This window comes from Chrysochloris asiatica, unplaced genomic scaffold (assembly GCF_000296735.1).
Source record: "Chrysochloris asiatica unplaced genomic scaffold, ChrAsi1.0 scaffold00010, whole genome shotgun sequence".
In the NCBI taxonomy this organism is placed as follows: Eukaryota; Metazoa; Chordata; class Mammalia; order Afrosoricida; family Chrysochloridae; genus Chrysochloris; species Chrysochloris asiatica.
In genome coordinates this window covers 27587192-27601182 of record NW_006408528.1, presented here as the reverse complement: position 1 = coordinate 27601182, position 13991 = coordinate 27587192, and the positions used below count along the sequence as shown (strand labels likewise).

Sequence of the window (13991 nt, the reverse complement as noted above, 5' to 3'; positions counted from 1 at the left end):
TTAAAAAAAAAAAAAAAAAGGTGCTTGTACCAGCTACCCTCAAGAATTAAGTAATAGATTCATATCTTAACCACTGTTTTTGGTCACTGTAGACTTTGTGGATAAATCTCACCTCTGTCTATGTCCAGCAGAGTACTTTGTATTTCTACAAAGTGATGTCCAACTTGAGCTGCACCAGTCTTCCGTAAAACTCATTTCTTTTCTGTTCCTAACAGAGTAAGAACTTTGTTCTTGGATACCGTGAATAATGAAGTCTTGTCTCAGACCCAGGAGTCTCGTGTTTTCTGCCAACAAACATGAAACGGTGGCAAGTCAAGGTGATAGATTTCAAGTAGAATAAATTTCAAAAATTTCACAGTAATTTACACATGTATGTAACTTAATAGGCTAAGCTGATGGTAATAAAATCAATTCTTTCTTCCCAACTTTTATTATTTAGTCACAACAATTCTAGCATTGTACAAACATTTTGCTATATGACAACTTATAATAACTGTGCATGTCCAGACCTTATCTAAAATAGGCTGATGTTTGGGAACTTTTGGTAGAAAAGGTGTTTCTTGTACAGATAGATGCATATTATAATAACAAGATTTCTAATGATCTTCAGAGTCTGCCAGTCAAACTGGATTTTTGTTCTTTCTTCTTTGAATATAGGAAGAAAATGGAAACATAATGTTTTTAAATTGGTACATTAGTTTCTGTGAAAAATAAAAAAATTTTTGCCATTCTGCTATAACAAATGTTGCGTTGATAATATACGATGATTCATTTTCTCCTTCCTTTCACACTCAATATAGCAGATTATAGAACTGCAAGAACCTTAGAGAAAATCATTTGTCCAGATAAAGAAACGGAAACTGACATGCTAAGATACATGGTTTTGCTATTTATGATGGTGGTGGTGGTGGTTATGTGCTCTGGAGTCGTTTCCAACTCATAGCAACCCTGTACAGCGTTACCGCAGCTGCAAATCTTTACAGGAGCAGAAAGCCTCATCTTTCTCTTGCGAAACAGCTGGTAGTTTTGAACTGCTGACCGTGATAAATATATATTTATAAGCTTCACTGGTATGCTTCTATAAAGGACCAATTCTAATACAAAAACAAACAAAACTGGAATTTCATAAACCTCTCACTTCAAAAATTCTATTACCTGTGAAATTGTAGTATTTGTTACAAGCAAATCATCACAATAAGTATTGGGCATGGTTACTACCCTCACCTCATCCACTTCTTCTTTGTTAGTTGCCTTAGTACTAGTCAGGAGAAGATACCAATTATCCATTTATCTTTATATAGGATAAAACTCAAGTACTTGATTTTATACATACAATATTTTTCCCTTTGACAATTTTTTAGGTATTAGATAGATATAAAATTAGAATCCTTCTAACAGATTATTTAATCAGTGAAATTAGATACAATTTACATTTAATTGTTCCAACAGAGAAGGTGAAAATTTGAAATTTATATTTATCTGTTAAACACAATTTGTTGTTGTCAAGTGCCGTTGAGTTGGTTCCAACTCACAGCAACCCTGTACAGGTTTTCCTAAGAGTAGCTGGTGGGTTTGAACCAGCAACCTTGCAGTTAGCAGTCCGGTGCTTATCCTACTGTGCCACATCAGGACTTCCTTAAGCACAGCAGTAATTATTTAGTGCTTTAAAATGGGTCGTATTTTCTTTTTTTATTCCATTCACAAAATGTACAAAGAAATCTGCTTATCACTTTTTCCCTTTTATGTATAATTGTGTTTAGGAATTTATTTTTGTTTGAAATAGTTTGAATTTAAGGAGCTCTGGTAGCGTAGTGGTTACGAATCGGCCTGCGAACCTTAAGGTCAGCGGTTCGAAACTACCAGCCACTCCACGGGAGAAAGATGAGGCTTTCTACTCCCGTAAAGATTTACACCCTCAGAAACCCTGTACAGGGTCGCTATGGGTCGGACCCGACTCGATGGCACTTAACAACAACAACAAGGGCTATAAAGCAACACTCCCTAATCAGCAACAGAAACACTATTCTCTAGCATGTCCTTGATATTTAGCCGCTAACTGGAAAGTTTATCCACTGTCATCCAAATAGTGGTGACTATTTTTACTGACATCAGTCATTTCTATGTTTAAATGAGAAGCAATGGCCAAAAGAATCTGAGCACAGCAGGTAACAGCTGCTATGACAGAGACATTTTTTCTTTAAATTAGTATCAGCATTATGTCCTATTACTGGTTAAGAGTACTTCTACCGTTTCTTAAGATCATAAAACTTCTGAGTGTACTTGAGCTTGTGTAGTTAAAAAGCTACTGGTAAACTGAAAATTTTCCTTTTTGAAACCAGTATCCACTTAAATTGATCCTAATTTGTTTAAAAAGCTGATTTAAAAATATAAGCAGAATAAACTCTCATGTTACAGATATACAGAGATTGAATATATTTACATGTGTTTTCCTAAACTGTCCAGAGTCACCAGTTCTTATTTAATATGTGGGATTCAGTTTTACAGCAGAGCTAAATTTAAGTGCAGGATCATTACTCATGAAGAGACAAACAAACAGATTTCTCATGAAGAATTAGCCAGTTACAGTGAATCTCTCTAAGACCACCATACATTATCTTTATGTATTAAAATTTGTGGCAAAAAAAAGTGCAATGTCTTGTATTATGGACCAAATTAAATTCAACCAAACCCACAGTCATTGAGAGTTTCTGAGACCATGAATCTTTATGGGAATAGACAGCCTCATCTATTTCCTGTGGAGCACATGGCAGGTTTGAACTGCCCACCTTGTGGTTAGTGTCCAGTGCCTAACCCATAATGTCACCAGAGTTCCTTGTTTTATGGACACTGTAAACGTAATTCAAAGGTTTACCCAGTCTGTACTGTGGGTCCTATAACTTCTCCTGCTTTGTAAGTTGGTTTTGGGGGCTTCACGACTTCAGAATGTCAGAACTTGCCAGAATGTCATTTCCTTGATACTGGATATAAGTGGAAACATGTTAATTTTGTTCCTCTGGTTTTCTCTAGGAAAACCTTGGCCCAGTGCTCCCTTTTTCATACCCTTTCATCCTTCTCAGATGCTGTAATTCACTCATCTCGGCTTTATGTCAGTATAGGGCAAATGAAAAAAAGTCTACAGAATTACCACTAAGCGATAGAGACTTAAGTGTATATATATGTTTTTAACCTATATTTATATTTCAATTTCTATGCATAGCAAGGACTATTGTTATAACAGTCTGTATTGTTAAATTCAGTACTTTTTCATCTTAATTGCTAATTATGGTAAAGAAAGTTTTTTAAAATATTGGTAAATAGTAAATATATAGCACATAATCAAAATATTTGATTATGAAATTTCTTTTTTTAATTAATCAAATGAATTAACTAAACTGAGATTATAAAGTCATCCTAGCATGTTGTTGTGTGCTATTAAGTTGGTTCTAACTTTATAGCACACAACAACTCTATGGTGGTATTGGTGGTTTTATGCCACTAAGTCACTTCTGCTCTTAATTCACTATGCTACCAGCACTCCTTCAGCAACCATATACAGATATATTTAAAGATCACAACCTAGACAACCCTATAGGACCATCTTGTAGGGTTGTGGTGCCAAAGAAGAATATTAAAAATACCGTGGACTGACAGGAGAACAAACAAATCTGTTTTAGAAGAAGTTAATTAGAATGAACCTTAGAAGCCAGGATGGCCAGAGTTTGTCTCTCTTACTTTGGACATGTTAACAGCAGTGATCAGTCCCTAGAGAAGAACATCATGCTTGATAAGGTGGAGTGTCAGGGAAAAAGAGGAAGTGCCCCAGTGAGATGCATTGGCACAGTGGCAGCAGCAATGGGTTCAAGCTTAACAATTGTGAGGATGACTCTGGACCTGGCAGGGTTTCTTTCTGTTGTGTGGAGGGCAACAGAGTCGGAACTGACTTGATGCCACCTAACAACAACAAATTGTAGACGCAGATTGCCAGACCTTTTCTCCCATGGAGCAGCTGGTGGGTTTGAAATGATCCTCTTTTGATTAACAGCTGAGTGCTTAACCATTGTGCCACCAGGGCTTCTCATCCTAGTATAGCTGTTTAAACTTTGGCAGAATATTTTAATAGATTACAGTCATATCTTGGAGATACTACAGGTTCAGATCCAGATGACTATAATAAAGTGAATATTGCAATAAACAAGTCATACAAATTTTTTTGTTTTTTCAGTGCACATAAAAATTATGCTTACACTAAATTGTAGCTTGGGGTCCTGATTTGTAGTGGTAGAAAAAGCACTAGACTGCTAACTGCAAGGTTTAAGCCCAGTAGCTCCACAGATATCTATGACAACAACAACAAGAATTGGTTTAATAGTTCGAAAATGAAGACGTATTTGCATACCAATAAAGGGTTGTAGGAGTTGTCCTTAAATCTGACATTTCATAACCCTGGGACTGCCAGTGTTATTGTTGTTGTTGTTATTAAGTGCTGTCCAGTCGCTTCTGACTCATACCAACCTTGTGTTGTGTTTCCTAGGCTGTAAATCTTTGAGAGAGTAGAAAGCTGAGTCATGTGGGCTAGAACTACAGATGTTGTGGTTCACAGCCCAGTATGTATCCTACAGAACTACTGCACTCACTGCCTGTATTAGTAATTCAGATTTTGTTTGTTTGTGCTTGTGTGACTGTATGTGGCTCAAAATAAATTTAACTGTTTAATTAGAGTTTATCTTATTTAAACAGCAAATTTTAAGTTCTTTGATTATGCTATGGACTTTTAAGTCCTCAGAAGTTCCCTTTTAATCTCCAAAGGAATTTATTTCTGATATTTAGGTAATGACAATGAACTCATCACCATGTTTTGTGATTTGCAAAATCCTATACTATCTAACACATGTTGTTATTGTTAAGTGCCATAAAGTCAGTTCCGACTCATAGCGACCCTGTATAGGGTTTCGAAGGAGTGTTTGGTGAGTTTGAACCACCAACCTTTTGGCTCAAACTGACCTCACAGTCCAGTGCATTATCCTACAGAGCCACACCAGGACTTCTAACACATAGTCATTATTTATTCTCATGAAACTCTGTGATATGGCCAACACAATGTTATTTATTATCTTTATTTTCAGTAAAGAAACTAAAGCTTAGAAAAGTTGTCACTCACTATCATATAAGTTTCAGAACCAGAAACAAAATGTAAGTCTTCTGATACTTAATCCAGTGGGTTTGCTTCTTCTTTCAGTCTATTAAATGGTCTATCTCCCCCCCGCCCCCCCTCCCCCTCCACACACACACTCTACCAAGATGTTTTGTATTCCTGGTTAGAAGCTTCAGAGTAACCAAGGGACTGCTAACCTCAAGCTAAGCGGTTCAAACCCAACAATCAACCACTCCTTGGAAACCCCATAAGAGAGTCATGATTAGTTGGGACCTACTTGACAGCACTTAATAACAACAAGCTATCTTGGTACCACAGTACCATATCAGCATTTTTCCACCATCATCAACATTAGTACTATTATATAAAAAGGAAAAAACAGGCAAAGAATTAAAATAATGTAGCTTTTACAAAATATTAAAAGTAAAATGCAAGCTTGCATAATAAAAATGTTACTCAGGAGAGAGCCATGTGAGGTTCTGAGAGCAGCTGCAAAGGGTGGCCTTGTGAGACCATTTCTGAGGTGGGGCCTCATGGTGTGGGGAGACAGGGTGGGCGTATCCAGAGACAGGTGTTGTGGAGACCTGGGAGCTGAAATAGTGGTTGCAAGCTGTGGTACCTCCTGCTCGTCAGGGGGAGCGGAAGGCAGTGTCTGAACTGGAGGAGGAAGGAGTTGGCAGGAAGCTCACCTGGGGAAGGGGATTGAGATCAAAAAGGAATCAAGAAAGGCCAGTTGGGGGCCATGGAGAGAAAATGGGGAAAATTAGGGTGGGATGAGAGAGAGGGGATTCAAGGGGAAATAGTTCCAACCGAAAGCCCGAGTTTAAGGACACAAGGATTACACAGAGTCACTGTACCAAGAGGAAGTAGTTAATGTTCAACCGTGTCAAGAGGTAGCATATGATCAAGAGCCAATGATACTGAAGGAGGAAGTCCAAAGTGCATTGAAGGAATCGGCAAAGAACAAGGCACCAGGAACTGATGGAATAAAAATTGAAATCTTTCAAAAAAGTGAGGCAGCATAGGAGGCACTCACTCATCTCTGCCAAGAAGTTTGGAAGACTGATTGGAAGAGATCCGTATTTGTGTCCATTCCAAAGAGAGGTGATCCAACGGAATGCGGAAATCATCGGACAACCTCTTTGATATCCCATGCAAGTAATGTTTTACTAAAGGTAATACAGAAGCTGCCCTGAGGTTCAGGGAGCTTGCCAATGTGAGAGATGGTGGGTACATTAAACAGAAAGACCGGAAATCGACGTGACTGTTGGAGCTGGAGGAACAGATTTTAGTTTGGAGGTGGTTTGAGCTCCTCCTCTCAGATGAAGAACCTGAAAAGCATTTGGAACTAACTAATAGTTGCTGATGATGAAGGAGCTCTGGTAGCGTAGTGGTTACGAATCGGGCTGCGAACCTCAAGGTACGCAGTTCGAAACTACAAGCCGCTCCGCTAGAGAAAGATGAGGCTTTCTGCTCCCGTAAAGATTTACAGCCTCGAAAACCCTGTACAGAGTCACTGTGAGTCGGCACCGATTCCACGGCACATAACAACAATGGTTGCTGATGATGGGCGGTGAAGATACTTGAGCAGATCTGGTGTTACTGAAACCCAAGGAAATTGGGAAATGTGAGATGAAGGGATGCAGTTATGCTGAAGGGGCTCTTTCTGAGGCCCCATCCCCTTCCAGCAGGACTCTGAAATCCCCACAATTTCCTCCCTCCGGGGGATTTGATCCCCTATGGCTACCGATAACCAGTGCTGGATGATGATGATGAAGATGAAGCAGCTGCCCAGCCTGGGCCTTCCCCCTCTCCCCCATCCCGCCTCACCCCAGGCAGAAGCCCCTGGCTCCTCCGAACCCAGTGGGGTCGGAGGCAGCAGTAGTTCTGGTGGCAAGAAATGGTACAAGTTGGAGAATGAGAAGCTGTTTGAAGAGTTCCTTGGACTATGTAAGATGCAGACGGCAGACCACCCTGGAAGTGGTCCCATTCCTCTATAAGCGGGCAGCAGAGTGCCCACCCTCTATTTCTGGCTTCAGTGGAGTTCTGCAACATTCTCTCTAGGGTCCTGTCTCCAGCCTGAAGCCAGCCAGCTAAGCTTTATGTCTGCATCAGCGAGCTCTTAACTGTTCTCAAGGCCCACTCAGCCAAGTAGAAGCTGAACTTGTCTCCTGCTGCCACCACTTCCAGTGAGCCCTCTGGAAATAAACCTCCCACTGACCGGTCCTCAGACCCCACAAATACTGAGACCACTGGCTCTGAGCCTCCAAGGACTCGTGGTTCCTGGCGGCATATCCAGCGCTTGGAACAGCTACTGGCTCTCTATGTGGCAGAGATACGGAGGTTGCAGGAGAAGGAGATGGATCTCTGAACTGGACGATCCCGACTCCACGTATCTGCAGGAGGCGCGGTTGAAGCGTAAACCAATCCGCCTCTTTGAAGCCTATGTGAGCTGAAAGACTGACAGGCCGTGTCATAGAACAGCACATCCCCTACGGTGTAACACGCTGCCCAGAGGTCAGCAGGCGTATTGAACGGCTTATCAACAAGCCAGGGCCTGATACATTCCCGGACCATGGAGATGTGATGCGGGCTGTAAAAAACACAGCTGCTGGTCACAGCCTCGGCCTCCCCGGCAGCAGCTCGAGCTCATGGCCCAGGATGCCTTTCGAGATGTGGGCATCAGGCTACAGGAACGCCGCCAACTTGATCTCATCTACAACTTTGGCTGCCACCTTACAGATGGACTATAGGCCAGGCATTGGCCCTGAGCTGTCGGATCTCACCCTAGCCTGGAGCCTGCGCGAAAACCGGAGCTTGGGTCTGAGTCGACTAGATGAGGTCATCTCCAAACATGCAGTGATGCAAGATAAGAGTGAGGAGGATGAGAGGCAGAGAAGAACAGCCCGACTTCCCCAAGGCATCTCTTCCCACTCTGCAGATCCCCCCAGAGCCTCCTCAGATTCTGGTGAGGGCCCTAGTGGTTTGGCATCCCAGGAATGCCCTAGCACCTCCAAGGCTGAAACAGATGAGGAAGACGATGAGGAAAGTAATGGGCAGGATCTGCAACAGATGCAGGAATGGCAGGGGGGCAGGTAAGAGGAGGAAGAGGAAGCAGTCAAGGATGGAGACAAGAGCCCCCTGCCCCATCACACATCTCCCCTAAGCAGGACCTGGAACCTGGCAAAGAGACAAGCAAGTCTTCAAGGGAGCAGCCAAACAAAAGACTCCAACTATCCCCATCTTCATTATCAGACAACCCATTGGTTCTTCCTAGCACAGGTGCTGAAAGCAATGGAGAACAGTTGCCCCTGGAGGAAGAGAGTCCTATGTCTCAGCTCTTTGAGCTAGAGATGGAGGAAGCCTTGCCTATGGACACCACCCCTTACCCTGAGGAGATGGACATTTCCTCCACCAGGAAGCACACAGAGGTCTCCGTCTCCACTGTCCTGGAGAATGGAACAGCCATGGTCACATCTACTTCCTTCAGTGGAGGTGTGTCTCCTCATACTTGGGGAGATTCCAACCCCCCTAGCAAGAAACCTCAGAAGGAGAGAAGGACGCAGGATCAGGAGACAGCTATGTGGAAAAGCAAATGGCAGTGCATGAGGAGAGTGGGAAGATTATATGTACCCTCCCCAGCCCACCCTCACCCTTGGCATCCATAACCCCAGTTGCTGATTCCTCTGCAAGAGTGGAGTCTCCCAGCCATGTTCTGGTCACCAGCTCCCTCTACAGCCTTCTCCAGCTAGGCTGCCCCAAGTCCCTCAATCCCAAGGCTCCCAACCTGGTACTTAGGAGATGATTGTGTCCATACAGTGAGATCCAGAGGACATCATTGAGCTTTCAGACTCTGATTACCTGGTTCCTCAGTCTTCACCTTCCCTGTCTTCAGAGTGTTTTGAGGATAATATTTTGAGGATGTTGGGGAACAGATGGCTGAAAAGGGAAAGGACTGAACTCATGCCTTTTGGCGGTGTTTCTGTGAAAAATACAAAAGCTTCAGTTTTTCACCGACACAATAAAGTTCTTTTCTGATTGTAATAATAATAATAATAATAATGTTACTCATTTCATTTGACACCTGGAGCAACATTATATATACCATGAAGACATGACATCAAATAAATTTTACTATCTTTCAATAATTCAGGAAACAGGGCTTTTTAGATATGTCATATCATCAGGAAATTTTAAGATCATATTGGATCTAATGTATAAAAGTGAACAATAAGCTTTAAGCATGGTAAAGTATAAATGGTGTTGTTAAATGTCATCAAGTTGGTTCCTACCCATAGTGACCCTGTATAGAGTTTCCAAAACGCCACTGGTGAGTTTGAGCTGCCAACCTTGCAATTCAAATCGACTTTGCAGCACCACACCAGGACTCCTAAAATATATATATATAATAGGATAAAATCTATATATAATTAGTATAATGCTGTTGTTGTGAAGTGCCGGTGAGTCAGTTCTGACCCATAGCAACCCTGTATAGGGTTTCCGAGGAGTAGCTGGTGAGCTTGAACCACGAACCTCGCAGTTCAAACATCTTTGTAGTCTGGTGCATTAACCCACAGCACCACACAAGGACTCCATCTACATTAGTGGCTCTCAAATCCATGTTCCAATATCTCCTTCAAAATTTCACTACAGCACAAGACCTGAATTTAACAACAGCCCACCTTCCCTCAGGATTGCAAACACTCTGAGGAGACCATTCCTTATTCAATATTGAACTTTATTCTTCCTATACTTTTTTCCCCATAGAGACTCAATAGCATTTAACAACAACAACAACATGCACTAAACAGAAGATTTTGGAAAGGAATCTTTCACTCAGAAGAGCATGCATTTTACAATAGTAGTTTCTGGTGAGTAAGAACCAAACTTAATGATAACTAGCTGCATCTGTTTAAGCAAGGTGATTTTTAAACAAATCTAATGTATTGCTTGGAGTCCGGGTTTGGTGGCTATACACATGGACCTCACTGCATGGAATACACAGAAATCAAGTTTCGGTTTCTGTGGAAAAGCTCAATATCATCAACCAAAACAAGGCCAGGAGCAGACTGTGGAACTGACCATCAATTGCTTATATGAAAGTAAAGTCTGAAGCTAGAGAAAATTAAAACAAGTCCACATAGTCAAAATATGACCTGGAATATCTCCTACCTGAATTTAGAGGTCATCTGAAGAACAGATTTAATGCATTAGACACTAAAAAGTGAAAACCAGAAGAATTGTGGGTTGACAGCAAGAATAGCATACAGGAAGAAAGCAAAAGGTCATTAAGAAGACAGAAAAGAAGGAAAAGACCAAAATGGATGTCAGAAGAGATTGAAACTTGCACTCTAGCATAGCGATGCTAAAGCAAATGGAAGAAATAAGAATGTAAAAGAGTTGAACAGAAAATGTCAAAGGACAGTTCAAGAAGACAAAGTCAAATATTATAATGAAATGTGCAAAGATCGGGAGTTAGAAAACCAAAAGGGAAGAACATGCTTAGTATTTCTCAAACTGAAAAGACTGAAGAAAAATTCAAGCCTCAAATTGCAATATTGAAGGATTCTAGAGGCAAACTATTGAATATGCATCAGAAGAAGATGGAGGGAATACACAGTCTCTTTACCAAGAAGAAATGGTTGTTGGCCAACAGCTTCAAGAGGTAGCATATAATTAAGAACCAATGAAGAAAGAAGCCCAAGGTGCATTGAAGATATTGGCAAAGAACAAGGCTCCAAGAATTGATGGAACACAGATTAAAATATTTCAACAAACTAATGTGGCACTGGAGGCACTCACTTGCCATACCAAGAAATTTGGAAGACACCTACCTGGCCAGCTGACTGGAAGAGAGCAATATTTGTGACCATTCCAAAGAGAGGTGATCCAACAAAATGCAGAAGTCACTGGAAAATATCACTAATATTGCATGCAAGTAAAATTTTGCTAAAGATAGTACAAAAATGGCTCCAACTGTACATTGACAGAGAACTGCCAGAGATTCAAGCTGGATTCAGATGAGGGTATGGAACAAGGGATTTCATTGGTAACATCAAATGGATCTTGACAGGAAGCAGAGAATATCAGAGAGATGTTTACCTGTGCTTTATTGATTACACAATGACTTTCAATTGTATAGAACATGACAAGGTATGGACAACATTGTGGAGAATGAATATTCCAGAACACTTAATTGTGCTCATGAGGAACCTGTACATAGGACAAGAGACAGTTGTTTGAATAGAACAAGGGAACACTTGGAACAATGGAACAAGGGAACACTGAATGGTTTAAATTAGAAAGGGTGGGTGTTAGGGTTATATTCTTTCACCATATTTATTCAATCTAAATGCTTTGCACATAATCAGAGAAGTGGGGCTATATAAAGAAAAACATGGTGGCATCAGGATTAGATGAGATTCATCAACAGCCTGCCATAGGTAGCTGATACAACCTTGCTTGCTGAAAGTGAAGAGGACTTAAAAAAATAGTTACTGATGAAGATCAAAGATTACAGCCTTCGGTATGGGTTGCACCTCAATGTAAAGAAAACAAAAATCTTCAGCACTGGCTCAATAAACAACAACCATATAAAATGGAGAGAAGATTGAAGTTGTCAATGACTTCATTTTGCTTGGATCAACCATCAACAGTTGTGGAACCAACAGTCAAGAAATCAAATGATGTATTGCATTAGGGAAATCTGCTGCAAAAGAGCTCTTTAAAGTGTTGAAAAGCAAAGATAAGGTAACAGTTTGAGGACTAAGCTTCGCCTGATCCAAGCCATGATATTTCCAATAACCTCATATGCTGGTGAAAGTTGGGCAGTGAATAAGGAAGACCATAGAAGAATTGATGCATTTGAGTTATGATGTTGGAGGAGAATATTAAAAGTTGTTGTTGTTGTTTGGTGCCATTGAGTCGATACTGACTCATAGTGACCTTATGCACAACAGAACGAAACACTGCCTGGTCCTGGGCCAACCTCACAACTGTTGCCACACTTGAGCCCATTGATGCTTCCACTTGGCCAATCCATCTCACTGGGGGTCTTCCTCTTTTTCTCTGACCCTCCACCTTACCAAACGTGATATCCTTCTCCAGCGACTGGTCCCTCCTGACAGTATGTCAGAAGTATGAGAGACAAAGTTTGGCCATTCTGGCCTCCAAGGAGCACTCTGGCTGTACTTCTTCCAGCACAGATCTGTTGTTTCTTTTGGTAGCCATGGCACTTTCAATATTCTCCCCCAACACCATAACTCAAATGCATCAACTCTTCTTGGAAGAAGTATAGCTAGAATGTTCGCTTGAAGCCAGAATGGTGAGATTTCACCTCTCATACCTAGGACATATTATCAGGAGGGACCAGTCCATGGAGAAGGATATCATGTTTGGTACAATGAAGGGTCAGAGAAAAAGGAAGTTCTTTAATGAGATGTATTGGCACAGTGGCAGCAGCAATGGGCTCAAATGTAGCAACGACTGTGAGGTTGGCACAGGCCCAGGCAGTATTTCATTCTGTTGTGCATAGGGTCGCTATGAGTCGGTGCCAGTTTGATGGCACCTATAAACAACAACAACAAGGAATTGGAGCTGATTTGATGACACTTAATAACAACAGTGTATTGCTTAAATAGAGACTCTCTGAAGATAGTGGCAGGGTTTGTCCCATTTTAAAAGGTAAACTTGAAATTTATTATGGATTATCAGCCATATAAAAATTCTACATGTATGTAGTAGCAGAACATTTCTATTTACCAATATTGTGTTATTTTTGAGCAAGCATCATACGTTTAAAGTAAGTATTGGTTCATTTTGTAATTAGATCTACTGGATTGATCTAAGTGGTAAATAAATAACTAACACAGAGTGGAGACTTAAATTTCTGATATTCTTGCAAATTAATCGTTTTATTTGCAAGAAACTGGGAGTAAAATGCTTGTTATAAGAAATACAGAAGAACTGCGGCTGGTTGGTTTCTTCAAATTAAATCATCAAGTCATCTGTATTTGCAAATTACCTCAAAGTATAATTGTAACTTTTTAATAATTAAATTCTGTGAAGACATATAATGTTTTTAAATGTCATTAATTGTCATATATTGGCTAAATGAAGTGCTTCACAGAAGTATTTTTCTAAGAAATTCGGGCTGTGTTTTTCATTTCGCCCTCTAGTGGGCATATGCAAGACTGCATGTTCCTTTATCTGTCATTGCCCAGAAGTTTCTTTCTTTGGTTCACATTTGTTTACTATAGAAAGTAGAGTTAGAAACTGCCTTATACTTCTTGTATCTAAATTTTAGTATTTCCATGGAATTTAAAAGATTTAGGATTTTTTTTCCCCCGTTTACATTTGAGGCTGTCACTTACAAGTATGTTGATAGGAATTTTGATACAGTCCTTGTTTGTCTCTGTAGGAGAAGCACTGGACTGCTAACTGAAAGGAAATTGGTTTAAACCCACCAACTGTTCCTCAGAAACTCTATTAAGGGTCTGTATGAGTCAGAATTTACTAATAACAGCAAACTACTTTTAGGAGCACTGATGGCGTAGAGGGCCATGCGTTGGGCTGCTAACCATGAGGTCAGCTGTTTGGTAGGAGCAAGAGGACACTTTTTGCCCTTGTAGAGATTTACAGCCGCCTAAGCCCTACCTAAGTTCACTGTGAGTCAGAATTGACTCCATGTCAGTGGGTTTAGTTATTTTTGTTTGTAGTACGTTAAGGAGCCCTGGTAGTGGGTTATGTGTTGGGCTGCTCTCTAAGGAAAATAGATGAGGCTGCTTGTTCTCTAAAATATTTACAGCCTTGGAGATTCTGTTCTTCGGTGCCTTGAGTC

The 13991-nt window shown here is 40.8% G+C and overlaps 1 pseudogene; it reads left to right on the top strand.

Annotated features, from left to right (window-relative positions):
• Positions 1-6917: 6917 nt before the first annotated feature.
• LOC102822245 lies at positions 6918-9190 on the top strand (annotated as a pseudogene).
• Positions 9191-13991: the final 4801 nt, after the last annotated feature.